This window comes from Falco rusticolus, chromosome 2 (assembly GCF_015220075.1).
Source record: "Falco rusticolus isolate bFalRus1 chromosome 2, bFalRus1.pri, whole genome shotgun sequence".
Classification (NCBI taxonomy): Eukaryota; Metazoa; Chordata; class Aves; order Falconiformes; family Falconidae; genus Falco; species Falco rusticolus.
Window position 1 is genome coordinate 95,758,824 of NC_051188.1, and position 26,450 is coordinate 95,785,273.

Below are 26,450 nucleotides of genomic sequence, written 5' to 3' on the forward strand. Positions count from 1 at the left end.
TTCAGATCTGGGATTTTCCATTGCAGCTTTTATTTGTTTATTTTAGCGTAAGCCACCAAGGGGCAGCAGATAGAAGCTGATCTTGTTAAAATAATAATAATAAAAATATATTATTATTTTTTCTTTAAAGTTGCACTTGGGGTCCAGCGTTATCTTGTGCAAGCAACTGGTTAGGAATGAGGAAATCGCCCTCCCTGAAGAAGGGAAAGCATATAACACACCAATGCTAAGGATGATCGAACATTTGCTGCCGAGACAAATACAGCTTTGCAAGGAAACATTTCCAAAGCCTATGGATTCACACGTACACTTCCTTCCTTCTGGCAGATGGGCACTTGCTCATGATGTGAACGGCAGGCTGTATGTTACTGTTTCCTGCTCATGTCATTGTGCAGGTTACTTCTTACTCTGACACGAGGACATCGGTTATTCCGCGGTGCGTGTGGCTTCGACTCATACAGGATATTGTTGCTTTGCCGGGTGGCTGCGAAGCATTTCTGCATCACCCTGATGCTTCACCAGTTTCAACTGGACATTTGCTTTTTTTTTTTGCTTTTTTTTTTCTGATGTCCTGGGAGCCCGTTATGCTTTAAGCAGACGCGGAGCAGTTAGATGAGAATAATCTCTTCCACCGCAAATTGACTTCCCTCTTTGTAGCCCTAGACACTGTTTCCAGCTGCTTTCGGTCTTTTAAATCCTTGAAAGCTTTCCTAATCCTCATGTAGGCAGGCTTTATGTGCTCTGCCTCCCTCCCCTTCCTCCTGATTGGCGAGGCTACTTCATGGCCCAATTCAGCCCACTACTACATCCCTGGGATGCGGTTTGAAATAAGAGCCAGGCGGACAGTTGCCTCCCCGCTCCCGACTTTCTATAGGCTGCGGAAGGAAGGTTGGGAAACTTGACATTGTCTTAAGAAGACTCCCCCCAGCAAAGGATAAAAAGGGGAGGGGGGGTGGGGGGCGGGATAATAGGCAGGGAGGAGGCGGGAGGGAAACTTGCTTACGGTGGGAAACTTGATGGATTTCTGCCCTGCCGACAGCAGAGCGGTGTGAGCAGCCCCTTGCCGGCTGGATGGATGGATGATGGGAATCTCACCATGAGGCAGGTAAGGAGCCGGCCCCGGGTACTACCGGTACCAACCTCTGCGGAGCTCCGGTTGCTCCCCGCCGCCCCCCGCCCCCCCCCCCCCCCCCCTTGTTTCTTACCGTTGTCAAAACTTAAGTTTCCGGGGGGGGGAAAAACCCCAATAATTAACCGATCCGAGGGATTTTTTTGGTTTAATCCTCCCGGTAGGCAGTGATGCCATGCAGGTCATTGTCCATTTGGGGTTTGTACGGGGCATGGAAGCGGTTTGCGAGGGATGTAAATCAATTCCAGTGTGCCATGGTTTAAAGGCATTGTGTAGGCTGTCTCTCAGCCCTGTTTGCGACATGCGAAAGGAAAGAACTTGCTGGGTTATGCGCCTAAATATGCCAATAATTCAGGCCAGGGATAATTTATTAAACAGCTCTGCGTGAGTTCCTTGCCTGCCAGTGCTTTAATCTTCTGATTGTTCCAAAATGTAGTCGTTTCAAGCTGTCTTACAGCTTCACAAAAGCACTTTAAGATGGTTTTCTAGGGATTTTTTGTTCTAAGTTTATTCAAATAAGGTGGGCGTTCTGGGTTTTGTTTGGACTTCTATTCACCTGAGGAGACAAAAGGAGCTTTTATTGTCGTTCAAAGGCACAGCGGCAAAATGTTTTTGATTCTCGCTGCTCATAGTTTTACAGCAACAATGTACAGTTAGAAGAGCCTTGTGGGAGCAAGGCAAACTGGCGGGGCTGTATCTTAAGACTGAATCAGAGATCTGTCCCAGTTTAAAAACCCATGCCAGTCCACTTCTGAAACTTGCAGTTAATATGCTCTTTTCTAGGTAGGCGATGGGTAAATATGAGGAAATTAGAGAAGTTTTCTAGTTTCTTTTCCATGTGGGTGTTATTCATTCAGCTCTCAGTGGGACTTTTATAGTGCATGTCCAGGGAATGCATGTGTGAGGATTTTGCACCTGTAGTGCAAATGGAGCATTTGTTTTCTGCTCACTTTCTGAAACCATGGTGGGAAATCTCAGCTTCCTTACACCTGGTTTTCTGCAAGTTACAGGAGGTGGGGAAGGGTGAAGAAAGAGACAATATGCGTGATGGAAGGAGGAAAGGTATTTCTTTCTCCCACTATCCCAAAACCTACTTTTGTAGCTCTTTAAAGAGAGAGGGGAAATCTTGTCCTTGTGAAGCAAAATAAAGGGCATTTTGTATACTCAAGTTGGTCAGCTGGATGCACGTAGCCATCAGAAATCATTGTCGCCACAAGAGGGTACTTTGGCATAGGGGGTTGTCAATGAGGAGTGAGAAAGAAGCAGAAATGTTACAGGAAGGCAATAATAAGTAAAATGCTCTGCGAAACGCGCACTTTACTCTCCTGAAATACTCTTGCCTAAAAAGTAAAGCTTAAGGGGTAACGAAGATTCATCGATGGTGGGTTAAAAGAGCAAGGCAAGTCAGAATAGGGAAGGGGGAAATGTTAATGCACACGCGTACCCTCCTCCCCCTGCAACAGAGGAGAGGGAGGTGGGGAGACATTCCAGCCTAAGCAGAGGTGCAGGCACGGGCGGGCTTATTCCTGCCGGCCCGCCCGGTCCCCGCAGGATCCTGCCCGCCCCCCCGGAGCCTCCTCCCGGGCTGGGGGTGGGGGGCGCCGGCTGAAGCGCTGCCAGGGTTTGTTTAAACACCTGCCTGTGAGCGCGGTTTCTCTCTCCCGCTCCAAGTGAACAATTTAGAAGTATTTCTCCGGGTCTGGTTGGTTTGTTGTGCGCACATATTTCCAGTTTGGCAGGGAAAGCTGTGGGCGCTGCTAGGGCCTGAGGGGCAGACAAATCCAGGGAGCAGGAAGTCGGGGGGGGGACGACGACACGGGCAGAGCCACTGGATGCATCGCCCCCCGGCAGCAGACTTTGTGTTTTAGTGGGAACTGAAGATTGCAACTTGCTATAAAGTATCTGTACAAAATGTTTAGGAAACCCATTACAGCAGACACTTAAGAGCAGGAAAGTCACGTGCAGCTGGAGCCCTTGCTCCTGCTTCTAGTTTGATTTTGTTACGGGAAAGAGAAACATACAGAAGGTGACTTTCCTGCTGGCCCTGTTATGGCCCTCCTATTCAGAGCAACAGAGCTGCTTTTACCTACTCTTCTGCCTTGTTGCCCTCCCCACCTACTGGTCCTGTTGCTTTCCCTGCCCTTCCCTGGTGCTTCTTTCCCCATCCTTCCACCACCCGGCTATAAGGCGGTGGGGGGTGGGTTAACTCCTTCCTCTTAGGCTCTGGGAGCCAGTATTCCCACTTTGAAAGGCTCTTGGTGGAAGCTATATCTTAATTTGGGGTTGCAGAGTTAACAATCAAGCAGATAGCATGTTGTGGGTGTTGGGATGAAACAGTGTATTATAGTGATGATTGATCTGGCCCAAAGGCAGCCCACAGGTACTGAACGACAGCATATAGCAAGACAAGTGCACTATTTTCCCCAATGGAAGCCCAGGAATTACTGTAGAAGTGTAATATGCAGCCTGTTGAGTTGATAAGATTCAACCTACTTTACCACTGTGCTAGGCCGATAGTCTCTAGCGGGTACAGGGGTCGGTGTAAATGTTGTGTTGAGATTTGTAAATGAGACAGTTTAAAGAAGCAGTCATTTCTAGGTGATGTTTGAAAAAGCTCAGCAAGAGGTGTCTCCTTGCTGGCTGCTAGAATGACTGCACATTTAACTCCAGTAACCAAAATGGGAAAATTTCTGTCGTGTTGATGTGCATGTGGCATCTGGGAAAGTACACTGGTCACCATGTACTTTAAAGGTTTAAGCATCCATAGGAAATACACCCATCTGGGTTTGTTAGCATGCTGTAAGACTAGTCTTAGGAAGCAGAAGTGCAATTTCTTAAAGGTATCTGAACGTGATTGCAAGACAAGTAACTTAACTAACCTGACAAGAAAAAATCCTTTGCACGTAACACATTTTCTGCTTTGCAGAGTACTTGGTTCAGTTTATTACTTAAAAAGAAATTCCTAAGTAAGAAAACGTGCAAGTGATGGAAAATCCTGAGAAGATGCTCAGCCTTCATGTGGTAGAATGCTGGTTTCTTGTGGCTGGATTCCCCAAATTTGCTGCAGAACTGGAGAGGGCACTGTGGGCTCTGTTTTGAGTTCCCTAAACCTCCTGCACAAAAAAATAAAAAGTTTGATGAATTTTAATACTTCATTTTCACTCACTTTCACCCACAACACATCCCTGAAGTGCAGCTCATGGGAGTGTCATTGACAACCAATGAAACTCCTTATTTTGGCCTCATCCCGTTGAAGTCCCATTGACATCGATCAAAGCAGACTTCAGCCCTTCATCACACAAAGAGTTTCAACAAAATGACTGTTAACTGGAAGGCCACCAAAAAAAGAGAAACTGTGTTTCTAAGGCACGTAAAGCCATTACAGTTACTTATCATGACTGCAGTCATATAGCTGCTAGTGTGCACATAACTCACCTAGAGAATAAATACTGCATACAACTGCAGTGCAAAACACATGCAAAATTCAAAATCATCCCCTTTCCTTACAGCTGTTTAAGTTCTTAGCATGTGTTTCTTATTTCCCATTTTCTTTTGCATACCTTTTAAAATTCTTAGTGTGTTCCTCAGTGGAAAAGCTGTATTCTTATCCTGGAGTGCTGTACTCCTTACCCTTGCTTTAGGAAATTATCTTTTAAAGTTCATCCTGGGACATTTTGTTGTTTGTTTGGCCTGTGAGGGAAGAATGAGCATCTTGGCGAATGCTGCTTTTTTTGTGTGTGTGTACCATGCGGAATAAAGAAAACAAGTGTACAGAGGCTGCAGGCTGGGAGTGTATCAGTTAATTAGCGGCTGGACATTGCTCGGTAGGAAGCCTGGCGAGGTTTTTTGTGCGTGTGTATGTGTGTTGTCTGCTCCCTTTGATCACTTGTGTGGTAAATAGACATGCAGGGTAGCTATAGCAACATGTGCTGTCGGTTGGTGGGAACAGAGGGGACGGGATCCCGGACAAAGGGTAGTTTGTTAGAGTGGTTGGTTCTGATTAGAAAAAGGTGGCACCAATCAGGGCATTTAAAAACATAAGTTTTGCAAAACTCAAATGGATGTTATCAGTTTCAAAGTAACATTTGTTTCTGTAGCTCTGAAAGAGCAGATCATATGGAAGATTGGGGAGGAAGAGAGAGGAATAATAAAAAGCAGAAGCAAACCCCCGTAACACTTGTAAAAGTAAAAAGCCCCATAACGCTGTTGAATGTAAAAATGTTCGTGCTGGATGTGCTTTTTCTGGTGTTGCTGCACCATCTATGCATTTTGCAAGAAAGCATTTATAGGAACCAAATTGCCACAGATAATGCTACAGATAACAGTGTTTTTAAATGCAGCTTCAAAGATGCAATGATGATACTCTGATGTTACGTAGTACTTCTGATCCAGTTTCCACCTTTCTCCAATATCTAAAAAGTCCTATGTACAATTTGTGGTCAGAAGATACTGTACCTATTTCAGCAGCCTACCTGTAGAGGTCAGACTTGAAGTTCTCAAAATTTCACATGGTAGAATTTCAACCTAAAGCTATAAAAATACAAAACCAGGCATAGCCACTTTCCTTATTAACTTTATGTGGAACACTCTTAAAATAATGTTGGTTTGTCAGTATCAGGTTATTAAGTAACACCACATTCTGCATTGATGGCAGCCTGAAATACATTGAAATTCATCTTTGTCTCACATCTTGAACAGAACCCAACCTAAAGCTTTTATTAGCACCTGAATTATTTAGATGTGTATCTCACTCTGATCCCCACCAGGCCTCCTACCGTTGATGAGCTCTGTCTCCGGCTCTCTGCCTCCCGCCTGCCCAGCACTCTGCTGTGCTGGCTTCCCATCACTGCCTGATCCCAGGGCTTCCCTGCTGGGGAGGGACGGGAGGCAGGCAGCAGCACGGAAGGCTTCAACAGCTTCCGAGCTCTGCAAAAAGTTGTCAGAACTCAGAGTCCCTCCACAGAGTAGCACCAGAGGTAAGGGGTCTGCTGGATCCTGGGGTCGAGGAAAATAAACTGATGGGAACGAGGAGCTCGCGATGGTAAATGCTCAGGGGATATGCTGAAGCTCAGTAAACGCTTCAGCGTTTGGAGGAACAATTTGATTTGGCTGTGGGTGAAGACTGAGCCGGGAGAAAGGAGCAGACCTGTATTCACATACAACCGTGTGAATAGCCTTTTGAATGTGGGCTGGAGTTTGTTTGAACTGAATTTCAGACTTCTTAGGGTACTCCATTCTTTAGCTTGTTCTTGGGTTTGAAGTCTTTTATTACAGTCGTGCAGCTTAGAGCTTGTAATGCTTTAGCAAGCTGTAAGGAATTACTGTATATCCCTGAGATCCCTGGCTTGCAGTGCAGAATCCACCCTGTCTGAAAGCTGGGAAAGGCGCTAAAGGGTAGGAAGCTGATTTTGATCTCTTTTCTAAACAATAAAAATAGCTCTTAATTCTTTAAAATTCTTTCCTATTTGCTGTCATGTCATGGTTGTTTATCGTTATTATTTATCTCTTCCCAGGGGGATGTGGGAGGACAGAAAAGCTGGCAAATAGATGATATTTGTTTGGCCCTGAAGTATGACAAAACTTTTTGATTGCATAAGTGTTGAGACAGCTGGGTGCAAGAACAATTTTAAGATAGTAAAACAAATAAAAGAGAGCCTGGGCTTTTACCTCTGGCTTAGTGGGAGAGTAAATGAGGAGATCCACAGGGCTGATGGGATTTTTTGTTGTAGTGTGATAGACTGCAATGAAAATATTTACAGAGGGCTGTTTCATGGCCCCAGAAAGGAGCTGGTGACACGCTTTGACAGTTGCTCCACATTTTGGGGAGGGAGGCTGACATGTTTCTCATGCCTCTGGTGGCGCCGACAGCTTCCCGTCATGCTGCACCCTGGCCGCCTTGTGCTGCCCGTGCACCTGCAGGCCCGCAGTATCGCCTGCCGCCTCCATTCAGCACCCCTGCGTCCCGAGCAGGTGCCCATGACTAATGGCATTAACTTGGCTCTTTGGGTCTGCAGGTATTTAATTACTGAACAGCTGCAGCAGAGCTCAGAGAGACCCCCCACCAGAGTGGTAGGTCAGACTCATCTGTGATATGGGCGAGCCGATGCACTACTCAGGCGAAGAGAGAGCTTGCTCGGATGAGACCCTGCTGACCATCCCTGGGATCTCCATTTCTATTTTTTTATTAGAACCTTTGTTTTAAACATTAGCCGAGACTGGTGCTTTCTTCAAAAAAACCCCAAACAACAACCCAAAACCCAAACCCTGAGAAAACAGTCTTTTATAGCAAAGTGTTTCTCAAAAAGAGTTCTCTTCTTTTTTCAGTAGTTTTCCCATACGAAAACGTCATCCCTCTTTAGTTTTGTGTTGTTGTTGGGTTTGTTTGTTTGTTTGTTTGTTTGTTTTAAATTGGTTTGTTTTGTGTATTGGGTTGGGTTTTCTTCTTTCTTCCTGAGAGGTAAGTGAAGATGTAAAAAAATAAGGAAAAAAATAAGAGAAACACTACACATTTACATATATACGTATGTGTGTGTATTTAGAATTAGAGTTGCCAAATCCAACCACTCTGTCCTAAGAATGGCCAGCATCTCAGTTTCAAGGTACTTCTTGTCACCAAGCAAGCTTCAGAAGTGTTAGAGGGTGTTTTATCATTGGAACATATTGGGGTTTTCCCCTTAAGATCATACCCGTATTGCAAAATCTATGTATTCTGCAGGAAGACGTAAACTCTATTGACAGCTTCTGCTTTGCAGTCCACTAGGGTCTGCCTCTGTCTCCTGCCTCAGCTTCTTTCCTCCTTTCCAACCACATCCAGCTCTGTGGATAGCTGGGGCCTCAAGCTCTCAGCCTGGTCTCTGGTCCCACCTCAGCTCTGGAGGCAGGGATGCAGGCAGATATTGCTGTCACTTCTCATGTTTCTGTTCTTGTGAGAGTCATGCGAGGCTGTAAGCATAAACCTATACAACTCTGTTAATAGTCTCACTGAAAAATATGTGTGCTGTAAATCTGACATGCAGAGGAACAAGAGTAGGGGAAGGGAAAGCTGCCCTGAGCAAGCAAAAGGACTGTCCCTGTCAGAGCACCACATGTGGATAAAGCTCTTGGGCAGGGACACTTGATGGCCAAGCATGGACCAGATTTGTCCACGTGATGCTCAGGAAAGCATATATGCCTGAGTTCTGCCTTGTGTTAAGTGACATCAAAATTAGTGTGCACTTTGCTCACAGACAGATGTTAGCTATACAGACCTTGTTTTTGACGAGCAACATGCAATTTACAAAGCTTTGATTTTGACCTGTATGCAAAGTGGTGCTGTTCCGCCAGCCTTGGTAGCAGCTATTGAAACAAGTGCCTGTAAAGAGTTAATGACTTCATTTCTGACTGGATAACCTCAGAAGTATAGCTTAGGCAGAGATTTGAAACTGCGAGTTAAGCAGTTCAAAAGTGCACTATATTGTTTTGGTCTAATTAACACAACATGGTGATAAGACATTAAAACAGAGTGACAACACTATACATTGATAACAGAGGACATTAATGCCTGCAGACACAGTCTACATTGTAAAAATCTGAAAAAAAAAGGCTTATTATGTTAGATAGGTCAATGTGATTTGACCTAGTTTTGCTTTGCTGCTTGGAAATTATGTCAGTATTCGTTATGTCATCTCCTTGGATGAGCAATTTAACATCCTCTTTGCATTGCAGTGTTGTCCTAATATTGTATATATATTTACTTGCTCTCTAAAAGGATCCTTCAGGCTAATTCTAGAAATCAGGGAAAAACGATACAAAACATAAACTCCTGAAACAGCCTTTTATATATGTCCTCTGTGCAACAAAAAGGGTTGAATTAAGTCACAGCAAAATTATAACTACAAATTCTGAAAAGTATCTTCTCGCTTTTGCAGGTAAAGCTCATTAAAGTTAATGAATAAAGAATGACTGTGCTAACTCATGTAGCCATGTATGCCTTTCCTGTGCAGGTTTTTCATTGCTAGAAAATAGCATTTTTAACTTTACCTGGACGCTTATGTAAAATACAGTGGATTAAAGGAATTATGCCATATACTTTCCTTGTGAAATGTAAGGTCTCATATGAAGTCATCAGTATTTCTCTTGGAAAAATGGAGATTGTTTTTTTAGTCTTCCACAAAATCACAAGTATTTTCCTTCATATTTATATTTATGCTGTTTTTTATCTCTCCGACCATCTGGACTTGTAAGGCAAGACTTTTTGTGTGCCAGGGCTCAAATTGTGGTACATCAGAGAACAACTAGAGGATTAAATGCTGCTGTTCTTTGCTGTAATGGAAAAGTAATCTGTTGCTGTTACAGTGGTAAGTGCTACAAAGGAAAGCTCTGTCTCTTCCTTAGCTTTACCTATCCACCCACAGCTATGCCCCTTACTGGTGTGTAACCGGTTGGCAAGGTTGCAGCATTTGCTTCTAAGCCTTTCTTGATCCAAAACGGGAAGCTCTGAAGTCTGATTTTGCTTCTCTGAAGCCAATAGGGTAGGGGAGGTGGAGTGGACTCCCCCTTCAAAATACTGTATGTACTGAATACAAAATACAATTATTATTATAGCTATTCAAGTATGTCTGTGAGTAAATGTGCACTCTTGGGACAAATGCTGAACAGATCAGGTGATAGTGTGAGAGCAAAACCAACCTTACTTTTTGGATTTGGGTGGGGTTTTTTTTGAACAATTGCTATTTTCATTTGTTATTTCCTTGAATAATAAGAAATTTGTTGTGAATTTCAGCATGAGCTTGTTTCTTGCAGTGTTGAAATATTTTAATGAGCTAAGAGCTGTAAAGGTTTTCCACCATTTCTTCACAAATACATCTAAACTTCAAAAGGCCCCACTTACTTAGATTTTTCAGTTTGAGTAAAATGTATTTGCTGTTTGTCTTGAGCTGATGAGGTGGGTATGCCTCAGGAGAGACTAATAAGCAACAGTGCTGATTTTTTCCCATAGGTTCCCTTGAGTTTTGAGATTAATTCCAGCATATTCTCTAAGTGCAGTGATTTTTTAACTTTTTTGAATCAGGCCTTGCTGCTCCCCAGCCTGACCCTACTCTAGGATTTCTATTACTGCGTCCTCACTTCCCTGTCCTCAGTCTTTGGCTTCTTGTCTTTAACCTCCTTCTCATTCCCCAGACATCTGGACAACACTAGAGCTCACAGAATTGTAGGGTAAACGCAGAGGGAAGAGAGGGGTCTTGAAGAAAGAGGGGAAATGGCACCTCAATCCCTCTGCTTTTCAAATGGGCTTTTGACTTCATCAGGGATGTAGGAGTCCTGTCCCTGTCAGTGTGCAGGTGGAAGTTTGAGCATGACAAGGAAGCAGAAAACTGCTAGCACTTTTTTTATCTTCTCTTCCTTCTATGATTGAACTGGAATTGGAAATTTTCCATGACAATCCTAAGTTTGAAAATATTTTTTAGTCTTTTTGAACATCTTTTGGCCATTGGTTGGTGCTATGCATGGGGCTGACTAAATGGGTTTGCCTTTTTGAGGTACTTGGAAGAGAAGGGGAAGAGAAAGAAAGGGGCAACTCAGTCTGTTTGTGTGCTTGTTCCTACATAACCACCAGGGAAACAGCTCTCTGCTTTTCTTGACAGCAGTACATTTTAAAATACCAGGGTGCATTCCTGAGACTAGACTAGGTTACTCAGAAAATAAAGTACAGAAGAGAGGGACAGAGAGAGGCCCAGAGGGAAAACAACTATGTGGGAGAGGAGACCAGGAGGAGCCTGCAGAGAAGGAAAAATTTACCAGATTCTCTTCTTAAAATTACATTAGGAAAGCAAGGGAAGCAGCCTTTATACAGAAATTGTGAATTAAGCTTGTTTGAAAGCCCTGAAGATGAAAATAGGACTTTTCAGTGCTACAGAATCAGAAGTTGCCTTGCTAAGCACAGATGCAAGAAAGAGGAATAGTTTGTAAACTTCAAGAGCTGGGAGGCAAAGGAGAGGGAAGGTAGCAGACAGAAAGGTAAGGAGGATAGAGACCTCTGAAGGCACAGAAAGGAGGTTAAACACTCTCAATAGCCATTTTAACTTCCCATTCTTTCTCCATTAAACTGTCTGAACTATGTTGTCTTGAAAGAACCATTCCTGATGGTACCTGTCCTTTACAGGCCCCTTTGCATTGCAGTGTAAAGGTGTAATGGGATGATCAACAGAGTTTTGCTTTATAAGTCCTCTGAAGAACTATTTTCCTAGCAAGCCTTTCTTTCTAATATATATTAAAAAGGCACTGCGATATTCTGGGTTGTTGGGGTTTTAATGCCTCTAAAAGCAGCTAAAATATAAGGCTTATTTTTCTCATCACACTGCAAGGCTTTTGGCTTTTTCAATTTTGAGATCATTATGCAGTGTCTGTAAAAAAAATGTTTTCTACCAGGCACTGAAAACTTGCACATGAGGGCTAGAGGTATACATAATCTGTTAAAAAGTCAAATGTACCAATAATCTTATGCATCTTAATTTCTACAATTTGTAAGCCAGACTTATGGGACACTATTAATGTAAAAAATTCCAGAAACTTTTTACCATAAGGTGCAGTTAAAAATGGACTTCATTACAATTAAAAGACCATTACTCCTGATGATTTTGTAGGTCTTTCACTGTGTGGACAAAGACTTACCTTGCAGAAGTGACAATCTGGCTTTTAGCAGACAGAAAACCAAACCCATGTTGCTTTATTTTGCAAAAGTCTTACTCTCCGAAACTCAACTTTTCCCACAGAATTTCATGACTGCAGTTATATGGGAAAAGCTAGTTTTTATGATAAAGACATTTGATTTTTGTGATACATGGTCTCATTAAAAAGTGCTGTGAAAGCTGAGACACCAGTTAGAAGCCTATATGATATGGACAGATATTGTATAATGCTGTACTTCAGGCCAGGCATAAATCCAACCACTGAAAGGTAACGGAATTAATTTTCCCAGATTTGGACTGTTTCATCTGAAAGACCTATCCGTTAGAGATTTAAAAAAAATACGTGTTAATGAGCTTTGCTGTGCAGATATACACAATGCGGTATTAGGATGGCATATGCAGTGGGGCAAATGAAGCCAGCTTGGGGATTTAGTCATATTTACAATAGACGTTTGTTTACTTACTCTGTTCTCTTTCTTGTGTAGGGTGAGAAGGTTATGTATGTCTTCAGGTGTTAATGGACAAATTATTTAATTAATAGGGGTGGGTTTGCTTCAAATCAGTAGGTCAAGAATCTTTGCTAGTGTGTGGGAAAGAATGATACTCAGAGTGATTAACACCCAGAGGAAATTTCTTCGCGTTTATTTTGGCTGGTCTATAGTTGATGACTCCCTTGGCTGATGGAATGCCCGGCTCCATGTCAATCACCATTTGCAGAGCTTAACTCTGAATAGCAGTTATTGGTCACATATGTTGGCCTGTCAACCCTGGTTTCAGAAACAGGATGCAAAATGGCACATGGGTAAACTGTAGCATTTGGGGTTTTTGCTTCTAGTTTGCTGATGTTGTTGAAAGACTGATTTTTGAAAAAGGAAATATAGGAAGGCTCTTGGTGCAAGTCTGCTTATATGAAGTAAGAGACTCTCCACACCACACTACTTTGTTTTGCAGGCAGGGGAAGTTTGTGAGAGGAGAGGTTATGAGAATGGGAAGAACCGAACAAATTCCCATGACCGTTGCCACTTGTGACCTAGGCTGACAGGTGCATGCTGTATGAGGAGTCTGTAATGATACTGAAGATTGTATATGGATAAAAATGATGACCTGACGTCATACCTTTGGTTGTTGTTGAACATACGCACTGGTGGCTAGGCTTGTTTCTGTAGAGAGCTGGAGGAAAGGATGCTTTTTGTGTCAGTAGAGTGTTAGCCAATGTGTGATCCAGGGCAGTTATGACTTTCTGGTGTACAGCTTCTAAGAGAGTTGCAATAACAGCAAATCGTTTGTTGGCCATTCCACACCATCTAGCTGAAATGAACTGTTAATCAGGGAGGGGAGTTGGACAATGACGTGCTGGACAGCCTTTGGAAAACTTTGTCAAGCCTTGGTCTTACCTGGAAATTGAGATTATAATAGTGTTCTTTAAAGATATTTTGAAGTTTGCTTACAGTTTTGCTTACAAAAAGCAGTAAGAACTAGAGATATTGATGATTTAAGAAGGCATAGAAGACAGCTCCATACCATAGGGTTGAAATGTATACTGTCTTTGTGGAATATACTTCTCATTAAAATGGTACTCTCTTCCCCAGCAATATCCAACCTTTCTTCTCTCCACAACCTCCTCAAAAAAAAATCCCCAAAACTCTTCCAAACTAATCAACACACTAAAACTGTTTCATTTCCAGGTGTCAGAACTCAAAAATAAGGCTAAGATATTGTGTTCTGGGTTGTATCTGGACTGAGCATTCTTTTTTCAACTTGACTATATTAAAGCACTAAATATGTTGTTCTACATACTACATGTAAAACAAAGATGTTATTATTTAATGGCAAAATTAATTGAAATATTTTTTAATTTATCCCTTAAAACATTTCATTCAAGCTGACATGCTTCTGTGAAAGGTGTATATTTTGATGAAACTGAACCCAACAGGGAGCTGTTCTATCAAAAAAAAAAAAATAATTATCTATTCTGGTGATTTGCGAATGAGACTGAAATACTCACTGGAATTAAAACATCTGGTGAAAGAGAGGCAGTGAAGAATTCACATGAATTTTTAAAAAAAGTTATTTCATTGTGAAGTTTTGTGTCAAACCAGATGATATAAAAGTGACTTTATGAAATGTAAAATATTAAATATTTTAAATTTATTAAAAATCAGAATGTTTGTGTTTCATTTTTTAAAAACAGATCTGCAGTAGTTAGAAGCACTGAATCTGATAAGGTCTTCTGACCCCAGTAATAAATAAACACTTTTTTAAAAATGGTCTTTTTTATAATCACAGGGTTATTATTGTATTTTAGCTACTCTGAAAGAGAAGAAGTGATAATATGGTGGATAAACCTTTGTGACCTAGACTATAGTGAGGATCTTGCTAGCTACCTTAAAGTAAACATTGTAGGTACCTTGTTTCTTCATAGGCTTTTACAACAAGATGCCTGACATGTTTATTTTTTTAATTTTTCCTCCCTTGCCTCACCTTTGCCCAGACAGACATGCGCATAACTTTCTAAGAAGTGAAGAAAAAAGGCTTTAAAAGTTGCATGAGGCATCAACAGTGCGGTATGTTCAGATACCATTCAGTGATTGTCCCGAAGCAGAAACTGATGCAAAATTTAGTAGTGATATGTGGATAAGAACAACTGACCAGTTCAAATCTCGAATATAGTTGCTTAAATATAATTCCAGTCATGATGTTCCAGTAGCTCAGAAGGGTACAAGGGAACATCCATTCTCCAAATCCTAATTATACAAGTAATGAAATGAGTCATAGTATCTCATAAAATATTTAAGGAAGATGGTATAAAAGATCAAAAACCATAAAAGCCTCTAGAATGACTCAGAATGAGGGAGATAAATTGCTAGCATTGTTGCACTAGCAGGAAATTCTTTGGGGGGAAATTGCAAATGATACTAGGAAGTGGACTATGCTTATACTAGGAAAGGCTGCTCCACAAAACTTATTCTAAATTGCCAAATCTGACCTGGGGAATTTCTATCCAGACTCTAGATGCATTACTGGTTTAACTTTGAGCATGTAAGATGTCTTGACCACATTTTCTAAATATTCAGAGCATTTTGTTTCAGTGGATGAAATAATTCACAGATGTTTTGCTGTGCCAAAATTTGGCTGTGGCTTAAAGCATCATGTTAAAGGTTTGGTACATGGCTGTATTTTAAATATTTTTAAGGTTTATCTTTATTTTTTAAATGCATATGTGCTGAGACTGGGTCAGTTTGCAGCTCTGTTACAACTTAATGTCTTCATGTGTCCGTTACTTATTCATCTTGTTTGGTTGGTGGCCTCCAACTCTCCCAAGCTAATAACACAGGTATTGATATGAAGTAGGCCCCCAGTTCTGTTTTTTTGTCAGCCCCTATACAACCCCTATTCACCTCAGAAGAAGGACACAGATTAAATCAGTTTATGCTGCTAGTTCCCTAGCACCTGTCCATACTTCCCTCCAAGTGCCCAGAATATTTGGGAGGTCTTCCTGCAGCTGAATGGAAAGCGTCGTGGAGTGGTTCAGCTGCAGCTGGAAAAGCCTCAAGAATTGCCCCAACAAATCTTAAAAGCAGACAAAGGAACTTCAGTCTGAAAACTGGGGTGAAAAAACTACAGAGTGCAGATTGTAAATACCTGAGTGAACACAAGTTTATCTACCTTACTAACTGAATTTTACACATCTAGATCTAAATCTGTGGCTTGTTACTTATATCAAGGAAGAGAGGAGGTATATAAAGAAGGACTTGCAGAATGAGACCTTTCCCAACAAAACCTTGCATAACTAATCTTATCATCTGTGCAACCTATCGTCAAACTATGTATGGATTGACATTCAGGGCTGAAGCCTTCTGGTGTTATGTGGGATGTTCACTTTAACTTAAGGAAGAAAAGTTGTGGGAAGGCTTTAAATAGATTGCGGTGAAAGATTATTATTTTTTTTAGATGTAAGTTTGGTCTAGGCAGAATATACAGAATAATGGAAGTAATATTGAGCATTGCTGCTGTCTGAGAAGTCAGGTTTAGTGAAGGAGTGCTGTATTACTGTTTGAGCTAGGTCTAATACAGCATGCGGGAACAGGGTGTGGGAATGGCATCTCCAGTAGGTTTAGGATTTTTAAGAAAACAATAAAAAAATAATGCTAGCTTTAAATCCAGTAGTACTTTTAGTTTGCAGTATTCTCCCCTCATCCTTATTTAAAAATATTAAAATGGCAGTGTTTGTTTTTAAGACAGAAATATTATTTACACAATGAGACAGCAAACATGTATCGTGCCTATAAAAGACATACCTTTTAAAACTGACTTGAACAGGAAATCTAAATGAGTTATTCTGTGGGTTTAAAATAAACCATGTTATAAGCATTTGCATAAAATACACATTTGCATGAAATTCAATTACTGATTTGATATGCTTGAGGGAAGGGATGTCATCCAGAGGGAGGCTGGCAGGCTTGAGGAGTGGCCCAATGTGAATCTAATGATGGGGCGATGCCCAGTATCAATACAGACTGGGTGATGAATGAAGTGAGAGCAGCTCTGTGGAGAAGGACTTGGGCATACTGGTAAAGGAGAAGATGGACAGGAGCTGTCAATGTGTGCTTGCAGCCCAGAAGGCCAACCGTATCCTGTGCTGCATTAAAAGAAGCGTGGCCAGCAGGTCAAGGGAGGTGATTCTGCCCCTCCACTCTTGTCAGACCCCACCTGGAGCACTGCTTCCAGCTCTGGGTCTCCAGCACAAGAAAGACATGGACCTGTTGGAACAAGTCCAGAGGAGGGCCACAAAAATGATCAAAGGGCTGAAACGCCTCTCCTCTGAAGAAAGGCTGAGAGAGTTGGGGTTGTTCATCCTGAAGAAGGGAAAGCTCTGGGGAGGCCTTACAGCAGCCTTCCAGTACTGTTGTGGTTTAACCCCAGCCGGCAGCCCAGCACCACGAAGCTGCTTGCTCACTTCCCCACACCTGGAGGGGCGGGTAGGAGAGTTGGAAAAGAATGTAAAACTCAAGGGTTGAGATAAGAACAATTTAATAATTTAAACAGAATAAAGAGGTAAGAACAACAATAATAACAATAATAATAATAACAACAACAGTTATAATAGAAAGGTGGTGAAAAAGATAAAATCCAAAGCAAAAGGGAGAAAGGAAAACAAGTGATGCACAGTACAACTGCTCACTACCTGCTGACCGATGCCCAGCCAGTCCCTGAGCAACCCTCCCCCCCCAGCTAACCCTCTGAGTTTATAAACCAAGCATGACATCCCATGGTATGGAACACCTCTTTGGCTGGTTCAAGTCACCTGTCCTGGCTGTGTCCCTTCCCAGTCTCTTGTGCCCCTCCAGCACTCTCACTGAAGAAGAGTGTGAGAAACCAAACCGAGAAACCAAAAAGTCCTTGACTTGGTATAAACATCACCCAGCAACAGCTAAAAACCTCTGTGTGGTTATCAACATTGTTCTCACATCAGAGCCAAAACACAGCACTGTGCTAGCTACTAAGAAGAAAGTTAACTCCATCCCATCTGAAACCAGGACAAGTACCTAAAGGGGCTTAGAAGAAAGAAGGGGAAAAACTTTTTACCAGGACCTGCAGTGACAGGATAAGGGGCAACAGTTTTTAACTGAAAGAGGGTAGATTTAGGTTGGATACAAGAAAGAATTTTTTATGATGAGGATGGTGAGACAACTCAACAAGTTGCCCAGAGAAGTTGTGGATGCTCCACCATTAGAAGTGTTCAAGGTCAGGCTGGATGAGGCTTTGAGCAACCTGATCTAGTGATGTCCCTGCCCTCAGCAGGAGAGTTTGACTAGATAATCATTGAAGGTCTTTTCAATCCAAACTATTCTATGATTTTTTCCCCTTTTTGTTTATTTAGGTCCTGTTTTAGGCAACATTATCGAATGCCCTCTTTAATAAGCCATTCTAATCATGATTAAACCATGCATGATTATATTCCAGGAAGTGTACTAACTTAGCTGGAAATATTCTGGATATACTGCACTCCTGTGACGGGCGTAGTCACTGACAATGGGACATCTATGTCTTAGCCAATTTACTGCAGACTTTTTTTATAGTCCATGGATATAGGTACTTCCAGAACAGGATTCGTTTTTGCTTAAAACCATCTAAAACTGGTGAGAAAGATTTATTCCTTGAAATGCCTTATGGAGTAGAAAAGGATCCCAGGATTAGTAGGATCTAGTCATCTGTAGGCTTCTATATTATGGACACCTCTACTTCATCAGATGAACTGAAATTAAGTATCATTTAGAGTGGGCTTTATTCTCCCTGATGTCTGTTATGTCCCATTCAAAGATGGCTATATAAGACACACAGGAAAATCTTGCTTTATGTTGTCTTTCTGACCTAAAGTCAGGTAAGATGAATTTCAGCCTTTGTAGCGGAACTAAGATTAGCAGAGTGATACTATAGTGTCTAGCAGCCAGGGATGGTTTCTTCAGCAGAATTCACGCTATGGTTTATTTTAAGTGCTGCTCTATGGTACTTAGTCATGGTGAACTAAGCCAGGGCACAACCTGACAACTTAATTTTAAAAATGTTAGCTTTAGAAACATTTTCTCCCATCTGGAAAGTTAATATGGCTGGGAGCTCTATTACCTCCCACAGGTCTCCTAATGGGAAATCTCACTTGTGACAACAAGTGTTACCTTCTTCATACCACATATTTTTGTCTTCATAAACCAGGAATTCAGTCGTGGAGTGTCTCCCATGTTTTCAGTGTCTTCCAGTCCCGCTCACTTCTATTCCCATGACTTCACCTTTTCCCATATGCTCTATTTCTGAAACTCCATGTTCCCCACTGCCCAAACTTGTCTACACTTAAATTCTGTTGGATTTTCCTGATGGTGCCAAGGTTTTGGCATACTCAGTGTCTGTGTCAACATTAACAAGTCATGCTGGACCAGTTAACAGCAGATTTGTAGAGTGAAATAAGGAATGCAGAGAAGTGCTCATCTACAGGTCATCATCTGTGTTATTTCATCTGAGAAGATGAAGCTTCACGTGCTCCAGGATCAGTCGGAGATGTAAACCAAAGCTTGCTTAACAGAGGGGATTGGGAGATTGCTTAAAAATGTTCTCATGATCTGAACTAAAGCACTAATGGAAAGATGTACAGCAAGCACAGGGGCTTCTGCTTTTCAAATGCACAGATATCCTTGGCTTAGCATTTGAACCACTCGTTTCACTAATACTGCTTTCCAAACCAGTCTCATCCTGAGTGATGATGTTAACGATGCAGATACAGCTAATGAGCAACCCATGCTCAAACCTCAAGTGAGGAGGTTAAGTTATATGTGAGTGAACTTAGCTATTCTGAGTACAGTAAAAATGGTGAAGGGCAGGCTTAGAAGGAGGATGATGGTTTTGGGTCAGGCTGAGAGAGATGAGTACTAATGCTAAACAGTGTTATAGTGCTAATCCTTTTAACTTCCTCTCTCGGTTTTGTTGCCAGACCCCTGTTGGGGCCTGATTATTCAGACTTCACTCTGTCTTCCCAGGCATTGGTTTCTAGCAGAGCTGCTTCTTTCCATAGTTAACAGGGAGCCGAACTGCAAAAGGCACCTTGCATTTCTTCAAGGTGGCAGACAGCTTTTTACCGTTAAAACATTGTAATTCCACCAAAGGTAGGGAATATCTGCTGACCAAGCATATGAATGTGTTTAGGAAGCTATACTGCTCAGAAGTGTGGGAGTATTGTATCTGTGTTGCATTATTTCTTATCTCTGCTTACCATGGAAGGATCTGCTCTATAGAAAAGCTCAGGAGTACATAAAGGCACCGTTGTTTCTTGGAGTTAGTGAAGCTATGAAATGCATGAACTTTACCCCTTGCCTCTACAAAAGGTCTGACAATTCTATGAATTTTAAATCCATGGGAAATTTTTGTTGCCCTCGGCTGTTGAGTTTCAATAGCTAAAATGCTTTCTGAAGTTATGCTTGAATGCTATTTTCTTTATAGCCTCCAAAATGACACCTTATGCTTTTCCTGCATTCATGGTGCTGAGAAAAAGATGAATAAGTGTTCTCTGTTCAGACAACCATCATATATAAGCTGGTCTCTTTGGCTGTTTGAATGTAGTGATTTAATGCCAATAATCCCAAGAAATACTGAAATGTGTTTAACAGTTTGGTGTTTTAAAATCTGGGAATAAAAAGGCTGATGTTATGATCCATGAAGGAATAGTACTTACAAGCTGGGTCTAGGGCACAAGAAAACTGGAACTGCTTTCTGTGTAATGACCCATGCATGGCAAAGACTGTAAGGAATGGCTGGCAGCAAAGAGCTATCTACAGTGATGTAGTAACTTTATGTTCCATTAAGGTCCTGTTATTTTAGTATTTAAACAAAATTATGCTGCAGGAAAATCTGGAGCCTGTTGTACAACTTTTTTCAGGAAGAACATCAAACTGGTGTTGGGCTATCATTTAGAAGGATTACATCCACCAAATTTTGATTTTTAGCTAAGTGGTTTGGAGGCAAAAGGAGGGAAACTGATTCAGGAAGGAAACGCTAGCATACTGAGCATTGGAAATGTCAAGGCACACGTGGGCAGATGCAAACTGCAGGTTTTTGGCTATGTGACTGCAACTTCATTTTTGCTTACTCAAGATGATGGGCTGAGAGAACAACTTGTATTTTCAAGTCACTAGTAACATATTAAATGGTTCTGTTTTTTAAAGAGTACTGAGCAATTATTCCTCTGAAAAACTGGATACAAGCTGGACATATAAATATATATATATATTCTTTTATGCCCTTTTGAAAATCTAAGACACAGCAGTAAGAAAGGGGGAAAAAATGAATTCTGTCTTCATTTTTCCCATCTATATTATAAACCAATATCATAACCAAAACCATTCTGAGATATGTCAAGGCTGCTGCATCAGAAAATCAAAGATACCAACCTGAGAGCTCAGATAGGTCTCTGCATCCATATTTTCTTCTCTAAGGGAGACTGTGACTTATGTCAGACAATTTATCCACCACTTTCCCATTGGGAACCCAATCTTATTATCAGACATGTTCCTAACTTTAAATACATCAGGTAAAACCCACCAATAAGCCTTGTGTCCAGATTTCTGTCTCTAGTGGTGTGTCCAGATTGACAGACATAGAAGTATCTTCAAAGAGGCTGGTGAAAGAAGTGTTTTCAAACACCACATTGGGGAAATGTGCAGGAATTCTCCCCTTTGCATCCTTCCAGGTTTCTTTTGCTGCTACAGCAACATCTTCCCTTAGCCAAGGGAACAATGGCTCAGAAAACATTGTGGTCATTAGCTGTACAGTTGCCCCAAGCAGCCCTATCCTGCTGTAGATTTGAGAGACTTAATGTGAATTTTGCTGTCTGGACATCTAGTTTTCAACTTGGTAAAGGTGTAGGCATGATTATTTCCACCCTCAGTGAGGCTAACACTCATTCATGTCACTCACTGGGTGGCTTTCGCAGGCTTGGCTTTCGTGCAGAGAAAGAGCTGAGCTCTTGTGGCAGTCAGAAACCCAAACAAATCAAAGTCCAGGAAGCACATAGAAAGATTTCTCAATCTATTTTATGTCAAATGTAATAAAATAATAGCTTTTGAGTAATTTTTCAAAATCCTGTTTCTGAGTTGCACGCATGTGAGGGCAGCTCGTGCTTATGCTGATGTGGACTGTGATGGGAAGAGGTGAACATCAGATCCATGCTCCCTGATGACACTCTGCTAACCAACCCACAAACCAGTTGTTCTGGAAAAGTCGGCCTGTTCCAGGTGCCGCGTACTATCACACAATTCCTTTCTGCTCCCCAAGCACCTGAGAAAGGCAGATGGGGAGCTGAAGGGAGGCTCGGTAATAATGACCATGAAAGATACTCCTTCCCCCTATGTCTAAACTGTATCTGTTTAATATGTCACTTTCCAGTATAGACAAACATCTGCTTCTGAAATACCTAAGTTGAAAACAAGACTATGGCCCTGATTCTTTAATATATGAAGCTACAGAATAAAAAAATTTAGATGTGAATGTTTTAAAAAATTGTATTTTTAAAATCTTCAGTCCTAAGAACAAACACTACTCAATGTACTAGAGACCTTTCCAAACAATAAATCCATTGTGAGAACTGGTATACTTCATCTGGTACGATAAGTTGATATTTATCTTCAGACTAGACAGAACAAATCTTCTTTCTAAGCCCTTGTGGGCCTTTGAGTACTGGTCTGACTCAAAGTAAAGAAAGATATTTATCAGAGAATCTCAAGTGGATGGTGAAGTATTATGCTTTGGATGGTTTATATTCTCCTGTCTCTCCTATATATTATTTTAAACTCTTTTGCTTTGCATCTGAAATATGATGGTAGGCTATCTATGTTCCCAATGCAACATGAAGGTACGTGACATAGGGGGGTTTGTTTGACTGTTTTGGGGGAGGGGTATTACATGAATACTGCTGAAAAATTAACATCACTCACTGATCGAGGGCTTGGATTTCATGTCTGATTTTCACTGCTCAGACCATTAGTTGTGACACACACGTGAATAATTCTGTTCATAATACTGTCAGATGTTTTTCCCTGTTACTTGGGTATAAAGCCTGAATAATATAATTTACTTTATTGATTTCTGGAAGTCAAAATGATTCTAGGCATTCTGGCTGGTCACTTGAATTTGAATTTTTTTCACCATACAGTTGAGTCATTTCAAGGATCTCCCATGCAGCCAGTCTGTTGGGTTTTTTGTTGCTGTTTCCTTGTATGCACCTAATATACTGAGGTTTTTACACAGGTGAAAGAGGTAGCATCTAAAAAAAGGCTGGTAATACCTTGTAGCTGTTTACATGGTTCATTAATTATAAACCATCTTGACCTCATCTTGATTGCATACAAAGGGACCAGCCTGCCTTCCACCTAAAGACAATTACAAAACTCAGTTTGACTTGATAATAAAGCTCTCACAAAAACAAGAATGGCAACTCACAGAATCATGTTTTAGTACTTTGGTTTCCAGAAAATGCTCATTCTTAGAACTTCACAACCCAAGCGCAAATATAATAAAAAGCCATAGAACTTAATAATGTAGGCTTTTTATTTGAGCAGTAGCACTTCAACATCTCAAAATAATTTACAATAAAATAAGTGGTAATGGGAGCAGAATTTCTCTGCTAACAGCACTCTGTGCTCTGTGTGTGTGATAAAATCCCAGCATGAACGAACAGCAAAATGAAGTATTAACTTTCTTTTCTTTCTAAGAGTTCAAATTGTTTTTGTCCTATGGGATTTAATGTAAGTGATGCTGGATGTTTTGTCTACAGTCTTCTATTCACCTTTGAAAAGGGCAGGTTGTAATCTGATTTGGGTGACAATTGAAAGAGCTCAGTGGTCCCCGTTTAGTTCCTTGTTTATGAAACCACCATCACACACTTAACACAGTGCTAAGCATGGCAATAATGGACCCATTTTGTGGCACACTGGCACAATTGCTGTAAAGGAGGCATGGGGTATAAACTTGACTTAGAAAAAAAAGCCAATAAATTCCTTTCTTTGAAATAGAGCAAACATTTACTGAAATTTTGCAGTGTTAAACCTTCCCTACTGGATGGGATGCCTTTATTTTCACAGGTGATAGACTATTTTGCATTACAAATGGCAAAGCTTTTGGTACTGCTGGAAAAGAAATTCCCAGTAGAAGGAAATGCATTATGGTAAAAATGGTTTGCACTGGCTTATTAAAGATAGTAGTACAGCAGAATCTGGCCAGATGGTATATTCTTAGGTGGCCATTAAGTCAGAAACTATGCTGGCATCAGAAGCTGCTGACTCTGATCAACATCTTCCATCATCTGTTTACATCTGAACCATCCTGAAGTTGTAATAGACATGATAGGGTAGTGTAAACTTCTGCAATAATTAATTTATTAAAAAGTTGATATTGAAATAAATAAAAATGTGGCTTTAAGTAATAAAGGCAACACCAAAAATAATTTCTTTATAAAAAGAGTGTTTCTCATTCTGCATGATTAAATTCTGAAAAGAAGGATCTACTGTAGTTTTTTGAAAACACTGTGACCATTAATTCCATTTTTGTAAACAAGTGTGGGTGAAAAGCTGTGCATTGCAACCATCAGTAAAGGTTTTTGTAAGATACATTCTAGACATAACAGAAGAAAGAAATATAGAGTTTAACACTTGAGGGCTAGTGTGTGTTAAAAGCTACTTCTTGAATTGACCATAGCTTAATCCCTGGGCTGCCAGTCAAGATGGTGATTAAAAATCACTCATCCAGGGAATTAGTTCTGGATGTTGATGTGCTGGGCTGTGGGGGTGTAGTTAAGGGAATGAAGAGAAGGATTTATGTATGTATGGCTGATGTTTGAGCTGCTGTATTTCAAAAAGATGGAGGGGAAGAGAGGGGAAAACTTGGCTGTCCCCAAGAGGGAGAAAAGAGAGAGAACAAAGCTTCCTTCAGCAGACGGAGCCAGTCACATAATCATTATTTCGAGTTCCTCACGAGAGAGCTACCCTACTATCACTACTCTAAAGAGAAAACAAGATTGTGAAATTAAGAGTCAGCACTGAGGGGAAGGCAGCTTGTAAATGAGGCAGGGTTTATCCTGAATAATAACCTTACTAGTGATAGCAAGGCTCCTGGTGAACCACTTCATGGACTTTTTAATCTGTATTCCCATATGCAGTGTCTGCTGGTTTTAAAGCAGGTTTCTTGTGTCAAAGGAGCTTTGCATTGGTGACAGAATATGTCTGTAATATGGAGAAAAAAATACCTTCCTCCATCTCCCCTGGTGTTAATTATGACATGTCGATAATATCTCTATTGCTTGCTTGTTTATTTTGTACTTTGTTTATTTTTTTTAACCAATTGCTACCAAATGACTTTAAAAAACAATGTGGAGAAAATACATTTGTTTTCTGGTTAACTAAAATAAATGAAGATTTGTTGAGGATGGCATTAAATCTTCTTTCAGCATTAAACATTTAAGGAAGTGATGGCTGTGCTGCTGCCTTTTGAATTCATGCATGGCTGCTAAAATACTTCATCTCTCAGGCTTTCTTGCACATCTGATCCATGCTAATGGGAGGGAAACGTGTTCGTTTCTGATCTTTTCCAGAGAATTTCTCATTAAGTGGCTAGTACGCTCAGCTCCTTCAATGGAGAGGGTAATGTCAGTCTGACCTCAATGCCAGGGAAGGTAATGGAGCAGATCATCTTGTGTGCTATCACACGGCACGTACAGGACAACTGGGAGATCAGACCCAGTCAGCATGGATTTATGAAAGGCAGAAACTACTTGACTAACCTGATCTTTTTCTATGACAAGGGTGTCTGGATTAGTGGATGAGAGAAAAGCTGTGGATATTGTCTACCTAGACTTCAGTAAAGCCTTTGACACCATCTCCCACAGTATTTTCCTGGAAACACTGCTCATGGCTTGGATGGGTGTACTCTTCGCTGGGTAAAAAACTGGCTGGATGGCTGAGCCCGAAGAGTGGTGGTGAATGGCGTTACATCCAGCTGGCAGCTGATCACAAGTGGTGTTCCCCAGGGCTCAGTACAGGGGCCAGTTCTCTTTAATATCTTCATCAATGATCTGGATGAGGGGATTGAGTGCACCTCAGTAAATTTGCAGGTGACACCAGGTTGAGCAGGAGTGCTGATCTGCTTGAGGGCAGGCAGGCTCTGCAGAGGGATCTGCACAGGCTGGACCGATGGGCTGAGGCCAATTGTATGAGGTTCAACAAGGCTCAGTGCTGGGTCCTGCACTCGGGTCACAACAACCCCACACAACACTATGGGCTTGGGGAAGAGTGGCTGGAAAGATGATGGTACCTGCGGTGCTCGTCAAGAGCCAGCTGAACATGAGCCAGCAGTGTGCCTAGGTGGCCAAGAAGGCCAACAGCATCCTGGCTTGTACCAGAAACAGTGTGGCCAGCAGGAGTAGGGAACTGATCATCCTCCTGTACTCAGCGCTGCTGAGGTCACACTTCAAATACTGTGTCCAGTGTTGGCCCCTCACTGCAAGAGGGACGTAAAAGTGCTGGAGCGTGTCCAGAGACGGGCAACGGGGCTGGGGAAGGGTCTGGAGCACAAGTCTTCTGAGGAGCAGCTGAGGGAACTGAGGTTGTTTAGCCTGGAGAAAAGGAGGCTCAGGGGAAACCTTATAGCTCTACAGCTACTTTGAAGGAGGTTGTAGGCAGGTGGGGGTAGGTCTCTTCTCCCAATTAACAAGCGATAGGGCAAGATGAAACAGCTTCAAGTTATGCCAGAGGAGGTTTAGATTGGATATTAGGAAAAATTCCTTCACTGAAAGGGTGGTCAAGCATTGGAACAGGCTGCCCAGGGAAGTGGTGGAGTCACCATCCCTGGAGATGTTTAAAAAACATGTAAATGTAGCACTTAGGGACATGGTTTAGTGGTGGACTTTAGGTTAACAGTTGGACTTGATGATCTCAAAGGTCTTTTCCAACCTAAACAATTCTATGATCTAAAACATATTGCTTACGGTTTTAGTCCATTAGATTTACTTCAGGTTAGCTGAAATGCATGGAGTCCTTGAAGACCATATATTTTTCACAGACAAAGCACCATGCCATATGTTACTTTCCTCTGTTTTTTAGATTCATTTCCTCTGAAAGAAA

At 41.4% G+C, this 26,450-nt stretch overlaps 1 protein-coding gene across 1 annotated transcript in view; it reads left to right on the forward strand.

Annotated features, from left to right (window-relative positions):
• The first annotated feature begins 1,006 nt into the window (after positions 1–1,006).
• The window catches only part of MID1 (midline 1), a 157,064-nt gene continuing 131,620 nt past the window's right edge, over positions 1,007–26,450 (forward strand). Inside the window, exon 1 of the mRNA XM_037377949.1 lies at positions 1,007–1,105. The gene's annotated coding sequence lies outside the window, so the exon portion shown is untranslated. The remainder of the gene's footprint in view (positions 1,106–26,450) is intronic.